Genomic DNA, 11,182 nt, shown 5'->3' on the forward strand with positions numbered 1-11,182 from the left:
AAGCGCAATACAGCCTACGATTGCAAAACGGTCGGAGTCACGATCACTTATTTTCTATCTTACTTCTGTCACTCTCAATAAAGAATAAATATTTACCCCTCGATTTACCCTGATTGTAAGTGCAATTTCTTAATCATTTGAATTGTCGCACAATTTCGATACGGAACAGTTCCTTTCTGCTTTCGCCCTAGAATACTATTACGTGACAACGTATTTCGTCAACGTAATTTTCACCACTTCAGATTGCCGTTACGTATATATCAAAAACGGAAACTAAATCGATCCTAAAGCCAAGGCCAAGTCGGTCACAAAACGTTCAATTTTCGCACGGATCCGTTATCCTCTTACTACAATCATTGTCGCATGCCATCGATTGTCTTGTACGCTATTTTCTAGACAGCATGTCGCCGTAATATCCGTTTGTCTTTAATTCAGATAACAATTTGTTATTAAATCGTGTACTTAGCCTACTTATATTTAAAGCGGCAAAGATCGTAATTGCTGGGAATATTTGCTTACGATATTTACATACATATACTACAAGTTCCACCTTGTAGGTATTGCGAAACGAAATTATTACCTACCTTGGAATATCGAAACCTTTCACATTGCAACAATAAAATACTAGTTTCCTTTATCATCGCAAAAAAATCGAGATACCTGCCTAATCCTTTTCTTTTAGCCACGATCACATTTTCAATAAATTTGCGCAAGCTTTGACGAATGGTTTGCGAAAATTAGAGAGAGCCAGAGATGAATTACGTAAGTTATTATTAATATAAACATTCGAGACATTTTTGTGTCAGTAGGTATATAGGTGCAAACGTCTTTACTGGAACTGTATTAAGGTTACAAACGTATTGTAATTCGACCGACTGTCCTTGTCAAATTAACTTTCGCTTACATCTCTCTGCGTTCGCAAATCTTTCCAGTCTTTTTCATCTAATTTTTTTGATTTTGAAGAGTGTGAACCGCAGTTTACATTGTCTCAATAAAATGGATCAAGAACATAACCCTAAATGTAAAAGACTCGTTCTAAAGGCATTTGCCTCCCACAATGCGATTTGGGGCAATAAACAAGTAAACGGTAAATAAAATAACTTACCGAAATACGATTGCTTGCGAAATTTACAAACAGCGAACCCACTTTCTACTAAACACTTTCCACCAGGTTGCTGGTGACACTTGCACAATTTAAAACACAAAATTACTTCTAGCATATTTTACTTCACTAACATATATGCATATTACTAGCGCGAGTAATAATATGCAAATTAGTCTAAAATATTTACGAAAACATAATCCACCTAACAGCAACTCGCATTTGACAACCGTATCACCGCTCAATGCGAACTGCAAAATGCCGAAGTGAAGTAAATGAACTACTACTACGATAACAGCACGAACGTGAACCTACGCCATCGGAATGTTTCGTTCGCGCACGAAACCTACTTCTACGCGAAATTGGTAGATGGCGACTTTCGATTTTATCAATAATTTGTTTAATTCAGTAATAAACATTGTGAATCACCTGACGGAGTTCCCTAACGTTGGAATTCCATTCCTTATCTCGCACTCGCGGTAGAGGATGTAGGAAATTGATGCGTTAAATATCTAATCTTCCGCGATTATACGGTATCGCGCGACAATATTGATTTACTAAATTTCGTTGTGTTGGATTACCGACTTTATCGTTTATTTATGACCTTAATAGATTATTATAATTGAAATGACGTACGGATATCACTGTTTATTCTTAACTGCTGTAACTAACTGTTTTTCAATTAATTCTATAATAAATCGATTCACATTCATTCAAAACGTTTAAATCTGCCTCCACCTCCATAATAATTGTGGGTACGTATCTAATGTTAAGGGTTTCGAATTCACTTTTATTTGTTGTTAGTCCACCAACAAAAATTGATTAATGCTGCCTATTTCCACAGTATTATAAAAAAAATTAGAAAAGTTTCTACATACGCATAATCCTAACTACAATTTCATACGGATTATACGATTCAAAATGCGTACAGCGTTTGTCCATGTTTTCATTTATGGAAAATGGAGCACCCGGTGAGACTGCTCTAAGCTAAAACACAGCAGCTGCCATTTCAACGCAGTTACCACAAACCACAATTAAGCTATCATCGTCAGTAACTAAAAGACAACATAGGAATCATACGAAACTACGAAGGCATCTTCCCGCAACCAACGAAAGTGGAGTGCTTAGGCATCAGGTTTCCGTCCGTCTATAGGTACGTCGTTCCGCGTCAATGAAGGTTTTTCTCTGGAAGTCTTCGGAAACAGCTCCGATTTGTATGATTCTGTAACAGTTTAGTTTATTCATATCCAAATTTCAAAATTACCGCTTGCTACGTTAGGCAGGATATAGGTGAGATGGCGTCACTTGTACGCGTGCTTCTTTCCTCGCGCAGAATCGCGTTAATTTTTCACTTCATTTCCGTTTTAAAGCCAACGAGGTTGTACTTGTAGAGCGTGGCATTGTGAATTCTTCTAAAACCAGTGGGTAATATTTGCCATCATTCACGTAAAATCTCTGGCAATTTTACCTTTTTATTGGCGTTGTCGAGTAGAGTAACTCAGAAGCCGTTTTCTCCATTGCGAGGCTATATATCTGGTGGAAGTTCATCGCCCTACCTACATGTAAGTGAAATGGCGTTGGCTTTCTTTTACGTTATGTTATCTAAAATTCTTTCAGATTCACAACCTCTTGGATAATTTCCATACCTATTTCATTGATTTAAGTATTTTTCATTACCCTCCTGACGATTTCAGGTATGTTATTAAAAATCTCGTTAAGGGAGTGTTACATCTTCATTACTTTTAGGGGGTCCATGTAGTAGATGAATTCTTGTACCGGTCAATCCATGTAGTAGATGAATCCTTGTATGTAAATGAATTTGCATCTTGCGAATATTCCGGAGTACGAACACCTGTTGATTGCCGGCAGCTATCCGGCGTACCACCGAGTAGATAAGCGCTAACACCTAAACGATACCGGGAGCGACCAGCTGATTGTGGAATTTTCGGAAGATACGATCTTTTACACAACCTTTTTGTTATTTGCTTCAATACCATTAATCTAGTGTAACCTTCCGACGATTTATGATTGGAGCTTTGTATTTTGTTCGCATCAAGTGTTTGAGGTCGTGGCTCTCTTCAAGAGCAACGCACCTGTATTTAACGTATGGGTAAACGAGCCGGCTACGAGTAAGCTATTTTTGGCCCTTCCGGCTCATATAATCGTTCCGAGCGTTGTAGCTTGGGGTTTGTTTTTGTGTTACAGAACTGGAACTTCGAAGGAGAGCTCTTTTTCGGAGAAGACAGCGTATGTGTTATTCAAGGTAAGATTTTTAATTTACTTGTACCCAGTGTTGCCTATATGAGTTGTTATTCGGGTTAACTTAATTCCATCTTTGCATCCGTTGAAATCTTAACTACATTTTTGCTCGATCATTGTTGTAGGGGGCTGGTAACGTAATTATTAGGGAAGTGTTCATGAATTTATTTGGGGATTATTTTTGTCATTTAAAGTATTTGTTATTGTCGTATTGAAGATACATTTTATTTGCCGATCCTGCACCGTTTTTGCCAGGATTAATAAATCAGAATTGCTCGTAGTGAATTTATTATTTGGCTCTCTTGTGTTTTCCCAATTTCTATACAGGAGAGGTCAGAATTTGTGCAAAATTGGGTGGCGCTCAACTAACCATTTCTAGTAACTACCAAAGATCAAAAACTTATGTTATATGCCCAAACGAACAAACCGCTGTGGAAGATTCTCATCTCGAGCCCTTCTTTTAATTAAGAATCTGAGCTAGCTGGCCGTTTATGCGGCGGGGTTTGAGTTTTACAGCGCCGAACTAACCTCACGTTATAATTCTTTTTTTTTTAATGTTTGTTTTTTTGTATTGTTTAAAATCGGAAACCTTTTAAAGAAGGGAAATAATTATTTATATTGTTTACACAATATTTATGCTACTTAGAGAAATATGCGTGGGTTACGTTACGTCATTACGTGCATATTTTATGTAGGTGTATCTAAGAGCATATAGTATTAGTATGTATGTATATACATGGACTGCTATTAGCCCTATCCTTTCAATACAAAATGGGTGGTCACGGATAGAGGGCACCGTAGTCGTGGGTATGTGAATCTCAGGGTACACTAAATAGTACTAGCGGTATAACGGAAATTCTTGAAAGATACTGCATTTTTTTATACCAAGGTGCCACTTGGTACAGTTGTTCCTTAGAGCCATTTAAACGATTTGACCCGAAGAACACTTGACATTTTCCGTGTGGGTAGATTTTAGAGGGGTTGGGGGTGATTTATTGTAACATTTTTTTAAAAAACTAAATATGGCCTAGAGACGAGATCTGGGTGTCGATTTCGTATGATTTTAACCCGAGGAATCCAATGGTAGCGCCAGAAATGTAATCCGGATACCGGAAGTCCGTGAAAAGCCGCCATTTTTAGAAAATGACAGACTTTTGATCGAATTATATTTCTAAGGCACACCGGGTCGTGTAAGGTGTCTAGAGTTATGTTTTTGGGGTCAGGGAATTCATTTATGATAACAAAAATAACCTACTGGCATCGGAACTGCATGAGAGGCTTCCCTACTGCACTTTTTGAAGACGTCGCACGCGGTGAAACCCAAGATATTCCAAAGTTTTAATATATAAACTTATATTATTTTATTTAATAAAAATACACATTAACAAAACATAAGATATCTTAAAACATGGGATAAAAAATGTATAAGCCTATGACGAATCACCAAGTACATCGCTGACCTCTGAGATTGCGTTATCACTACTGAAAAGGAATTTTACATATAAATATTAAAGGTTCGGTCGGTACTAAATTATATCGAAAGTATACAATATTCTTACCCTCTGTTTGAGCAATCTCCCATACATTTTTGGCATGCAGGGGAACATGGTAATCCGTGTCGCCGCAGCACGAGTTGGAGGTGCACATAAGGAGGGCGGCGTATGTCGCTGGCCATATCTGGGGATGTGCAAACCAGGTGATGAGAAGCTCTACAAGTCCAGAAGGATGGGGATGGACACTTGAAGCCAAAGGCAGGAAGGTTCTGTAGTCCAAGCTGCCACAAGTATGGAAGGCAGTCCGTGCTCTGAACAGGTGTGGCTGCGCGACAGGCTGCGAGACCCTTCGGTGCAGCTGCCGGCGACACGGATTGCCATGTTCCCCTGCATGCCAAAAATGTGTGGGAGATTGCTCAAACAAAGGGTAAGAATATTGCATACTTTCGATATACCTAATTTACTACCGAACCTTTAATACTCGTATTTATACCGAGCGAATATTCCCAAAACGAACATAGGGAATTAACATGGGAAAAGGGGTTTTTGTAGATAGTTGCTCCCCATGTTAACTTAGAAGGTTGATCATGACACCAATCGAAAGAAGATTTTTTTCCTTGTCTAATGATATACGAATTAGTTCATTTTCAGGTGTATTTCTCACTATATCGGCAAAAAAACGTTTTTCGCATGTTAATTTCCTACGTTCGGTTTTAAAATATTCACCCGGTATGTGAAATTCCTTTTCAGTGGTGATAACGCAATCTCAGAGGAGGTCAGCGATGTACTTGGTGATCCTTCATAGGCTTATAAATTTTTTACCCCATGTTTTAATATATTTTATGTTTTGTTAATGTGTATTTTTATTAAATAAAATATTACAAATTTATATAGGTATTAAAACTTTGGAATATCTTGGGTTTCACCGCGTGCGACGTCTTCAAAAAGTGCACTAGGGAAGCCTCTCATGCAGTTCCGATGCCAGTAGGTTATTTTTGTTATCACAAATGAATTCCCTGACCACATAAGTCTAGACACCTTACACGACCCGGTGTGCCTTAGAAATATAATTCGATCAAAAGTCTGTCATTTTATGAAAATGGCGGCTTTTCACGGACTTCCTGTATCCGGATTACATTTTTGGCGCTACCATTGGATTCCTCGGGTTAAAATCATACGCAATCGACACCCAGATCTCGTCTCTAGGCCATATTTAGTTTTTAAAAAAATGTTACAATAAATCACACCCACCCCCTCTAAAATCTACCCACACGGAAAATGTCACGTGTTCTTCGGGCCAAATTGTCTAAATGGCTCTAAGGAACAGCTGTACCAAGTGGCACCTTGGTATAAGAAAATGCAGTATCTTTTGGTATACCGCTAGTACTAAAAGTCGTCTAAACACCACTCGGATCACGTAAAGAGTACATATCTTTTATAGCCAAGTATCGAATATTGCACTGCAGCGCCTCCACACAACGACTCTGACATTTCGTGAGGTGAAACAAATCTTTGATCGCATTGTTTATCATGCATGTTAAATAAAAATTCGGCCTTAATGAGTGGTTTGTAGCAGTCCGTACGGTTTAAGAGATTAGAGTATAGTTTTTCACGTTTGATTTGCATCTGATTTACTGTAGAAATTAAGGTTGGGTCAGTTGCGTGTTACATTACAGTGTAGTTACAGCCAGCTGTCTTGCAGGAATTCTAAAAATTCAGGCTTCTTTTCTTGTTGCATTATTGTTTAATTATATTAAATTTCGTTCCTAAATAGAGACGTAAATATTATATGAAACAGTAAAAATAATCAAACGTGCAAATTAGTTCGTAAACACGATTTCTGACAAGAATTGTCTCCAGAAACACCATTTTTAATATATTCTTTGGTGGATGAAATGTGGAAAATATCAGGAAACCATCTACACAACAAGTCGGGAGCAAGGAGTCGTTTTACAAGTCATTTAACGCGGGGATCTCTTTTAATAGCTTGATCGTAACCTCAAATTGGATTATTGCACACAAAAGAAAAATTACAAAAAAACGGCCGTTCTGGAGACGAAACTATGTAAAATAATAGCAAAACAGATGTGTACTTACACTCTTCTCGCTTTTTCTCTTCTTTGCAACTCATATGGTCCCGTTGGGAAAGCTGTAGAATTTTACAGAAGAGTCCGTATTTATGTACGAATTACTGCATCCAACACAACACAACAAGAAACTCTGGACGAATGAAAAGTGTTTTTCGAAGTCATAATTGTTGTTTTATTTGGAGTAAGCTTGTAAATATTAATACAGTAATAAACGGTCGATAAACTTGTTTCACCACATCTTATGTTAAATTCGCCACCAGACGGCGCCACATCCGAATTTGCTACTCGCCTATAGAAACCGCGTAGTACGAGAAGCTTTAAATACCCTTGCTTATCTTCAATACATCCACAAATAAGAATAGGTTTGCTTTTTTGGCATTAGGCGATTAATTAATTGACGTGTGTTAATTTATAGGTTGACAGTCTCAAATCGTGTCTCATCGGACAACTTCGGACAGACTCGTTTACCCTGAAAATCACATACCCAGGCGATGTCCTTGACCATATTTTAGTTACAATTAGCAGTCCATGTACTACAAGTCTAAAGGTGGGTTCATAGCTCTCCGTTTATCCGTTGCGTTGATCCGTCAAACGAATAGTGCAATTTGTTAAGGTTCATAGCAATCCGTCCATATCGTACGTTTACAAGGTATAACCATAACCGAAATTTTATTTTGTACTGTACCCACCGTGATCTTCAATACGTAGAAACTACTATTGGATTATCACCGCGAAGAACGTAATATGCTTTTATTCTTTTTGTGTATATGTTCTTATCTATGTATCTAGGGTTTTTTTCAAAATGAGCAGTGCGATGACATGGTGTGCTGAGTTTTTCAGCGTACCTTGTTGACATACCTGTATTGAAATACGAATTTTTCTTAAACGTATGTAAATTTGTTTAAGGTCTACGCAAACCGACGCGGACATGCGGACGCGGGAGCGGTACGGATGCGGGAAATATTTCTACAGCGGTGTATGCGTGTGAACCGCCGCATCGGTGTGCGTGCTCGCATATCCCGCTGTAGACATATTCCCCGCATGCGGTACCGCTCCCGCTCCCGCGTCCGCATGTCCGCATCGGTTTCAGAGTTGGACTGGGTCACCGGGTCAACTGAGTCACCTGGGTCAATGAATTAAACTGGGTCACTGGGTCACGTCATACTCTTTTCAGTTAGACCCAGTGACCCAGTTTGACCCAGTGACCCAACTTGATCCAGTTTGACCCAGCGACCCAATTTCACCCGGGGACCCAATTCGACCCAGTAACCTAGTTTGATCGAACAACGTAGTTAAGTCAGTGCCCTCGGTTCAAGTGTCTGTACAGATTATGAAATAAATGAAATGCTGGTTTGTTGAAAATAATACTCGATTGCTTGACAACTGACATTTCTGTGATGTTTGCTTTAATACTGCCGTAAAAAACTTTCCATGTCCCGAATTGTATTAGAGTAATGTTATTTCTAAACAGTTCCCTCCTTCATTTCTTTGCTTCAGGGCTTACCAGTTTGCTTACAGGTATTCATTCACATTTAATTTTTTTCTACTAGTTAGCTTAATCCAAATAAATCTTTTCTCTAAATACTTTCATTTACTACTTGACTACAAACTATAAACAAATGCATTTGATTTTTTTAGGTATTGGTTCTCTTGAATGAAATTGGGCTACGTGCTTGTTGGCGAATATTATTGAGGAAGTTTTTTTTTTAATTAAAAGTTACTTGAAATTGTTTTGGATGATACCTAACAATAATTTAATTACTGGGGCACCGGGTCAAGATGGGACACTGAGTAAAGCTGGGTCCAGCTGGGTCACCGGGTCAAGTTGGGCCACAGGGTCAAACTGGGTCACCGGGTCAAGCTGGGTTACCGGGTCAAGCTGGGTCACTGGGTCAAGCTGGGTCACCGGGTCAACTGGGTCACTGAGTCACCGGGTCACTGGGTCAGTAAACTAACCGGGTCACTGGGTCAGTAAACTAACTGGGTCACCGGGTCACTGGGTCACTCTATGCTTGACCCAGTCCAACTCTGGTCGGTTTGCGTAAACCTAAGTGTGTAATATACACTTGTATATGAATGCCGAAAAATCTGTCATAATTTTATGTCTAATAAATAACGGTTTGCAATGCTCAATACTACTAGCGAATGAGATTCTTCTTAAAATTTGTTTCTGCAGGAGCAAGATTCGCTGACAATCCGAAGCCATGCCCCAGATAATTAGACCGTACGACATGTGGCTGTGCGCGTGCGCAAAATAAAATCTCCTCAAAGACTCAAAGATGAGCATAGCACAGCGATGAAGACCTCTATAAGTTATTAAATTGAGAAAAATCAAAATAAATCATTTTCAGAAGATTCAGTTCGAGAATGAACAAGAAGATGTCTACTTACGCGAGTTGAAGTGAATAAAAACATTGCTTGAAGGAGGGGACTCGTCGAATCGGTTGAAAAGCGACCACCGCTACTCCGTGCAACGTCATACATCTTTTCTCCTTGTGCCTTTAATTATAAAGATATTTTCAAACTATACTCCTCGTGGGATTCGTTAAGGCCGATTCTCACTTTCGTGCAAAGAACCGGCTCGGCAACGGTACGGCACAGACTCGGCACGGGCAAAGTTTTTTGAGTTCAATTCACACTGCGACACGCTTGCCGCAGGTAAGCAGTTTCTACGTGAGTTTCAACTGTGGAAATGTTCGAAACTTCCACGTTAATTAAAATAGGTCTAATATTAGATGACGAAGAACAAGAAAGTACATATTGCAGAAAAATAAAAATACGTTTTTGTGTATATAAAATGCATAAGAAGTATCTTTTATGACCGAAATCATTCTCTCGGACACATTCAATCAGCATCTCATCTTGTTCCGCTGAAAAAGTGTTCCTTTGCTGACCCTTCAACCTTTCTTGTACTATGAAAACTGAACTAAAGTCGGTGACCTGCACAGATTGTATTCACACTTGTCGGAACGTGCACGGTACATGCCCGGCAAATATTGTTTCAGAAGAACACCGCGTGCAAAGGCCGTAGCTTGCCGAGTCGTTGCTCGCATAGTGTGAATTACACCCCAAAAAATTCATAAGATTCAATAATATAGATATTTTGCCGAGTCGATGCCTTGCCTGTGCCGAGTACGTGCCTTGCACGAAAGTGAGAATCGACCTTTAAGTTTTTTAAAATTCTGATTCGTCTAAGAGCAATTATTATAAACGATATTCTAAAAAGTTAAATTTTGCAAAACACTGTTTAAGCGAATGGCTAACGATTATGTGTGCGTTCTTGCCGTATTGCAATGTAAAATGCGCGGAGAAAAATCCTTATATTTTCATTACCATTAGAGCGAACGACAAACAAAACGCACCGTTGTAAAGATAATTAAAAATAGGAACTTTTTGAAAATTTCTTCAATTTTTTCCTTTTTTGGGCCGTTTGGACATCGGTATCAACAGACGAATTTAGGGGGTTAATTAGTAGGCCAAACACTACAGAAAAACATCATTAGATGCTTTTTACCTTTAAAAGCTTGACGGGGGAACGAATTGGGCTATCAGAAAACTCTACTATCTAGCATTGCACTTCATCTTGGGTAATCATGAGAATTACTATATTTTTATTGAGCAGGTTAAAGTAAAGTGTATAGGTATGTTTCAGAAAAGCAATAATAAAATCCGGGACTCTTCCCTTAACTCCTCTCGCCTGTTTTGCGTGGTGCAGCACGGTTCTTTCTTTTAAGATCAATGGAACATAAACCTTTTGATGCTTTATATCCTTCCACCTTCCACTCTGGTGGTGGATGCAGGTCTTACTACGGCGGGAGTTGGCGGTTTTGCTCTTGTTTCTGCTCTGTATTACTTCGTGGTTATTCCACATAGTGCCGCCCTTTTCAATAGAGCAGGATTACGTTGGTCGGTGTGTCAAGGTTTTCCCAAAGTGTGGAGAAGTTTTCCCTAGGTTTTTATCTAGACATTTTGACCTGGTACTTTCTCTTCATCAGTGAAATTATTAGCTGCTGGATGTATTTGGCACATAGTAAAGTTGTATTTTGTATTAAGTACTTGTTTACATCTTACAATTAAGTGTATTACTATACATACATACGTGAGAATCAACTTAACTGAATACAGCGATTTTATTTGAAATAGTGCGAAGTTTTTTTTGGAAAACAGCAACACTTGAATTTGCGATGATCGTCAATGTCACTTGAATCGGGTGTATAATCAAAATCACCTCGCTCAAC

The 11,182-nt window shown here is 38.8% G+C and overlaps 1 long non-coding RNA gene across 1 annotated transcript; it reads left to right on the forward strand.

Moving 5' to 3' along the window:
• Window positions 1–1,799: 1,799 nt before the first annotated feature.
• On the forward strand, window positions 1,800–9,631 carry LOC116163256. Its single transcript, XR_004143710.1, has 3 exons — window positions 1,800–1,857; window positions 1,907–2,255; window positions 9,121–9,631. It is a non-coding gene; the product is annotated as an uncharacterized LOC116163256 (long non-coding RNA).
• The last annotated feature ends 1,551 nt before the right edge of the window (window positions 9,632–11,182 follow it).

This window comes from Photinus pyralis, unplaced genomic scaffold, assembly GCF_008802855.1.
Source record: "Photinus pyralis isolate 1611_PpyrPB1 unplaced genomic scaffold, Ppyr1.3 Ppyr1.4_LG2, whole genome shotgun sequence".
NCBI classification, from domain to species: domain Eukaryota; kingdom Metazoa; phylum Arthropoda; class Insecta; order Coleoptera; family Lampyridae; genus Photinus; species Photinus pyralis.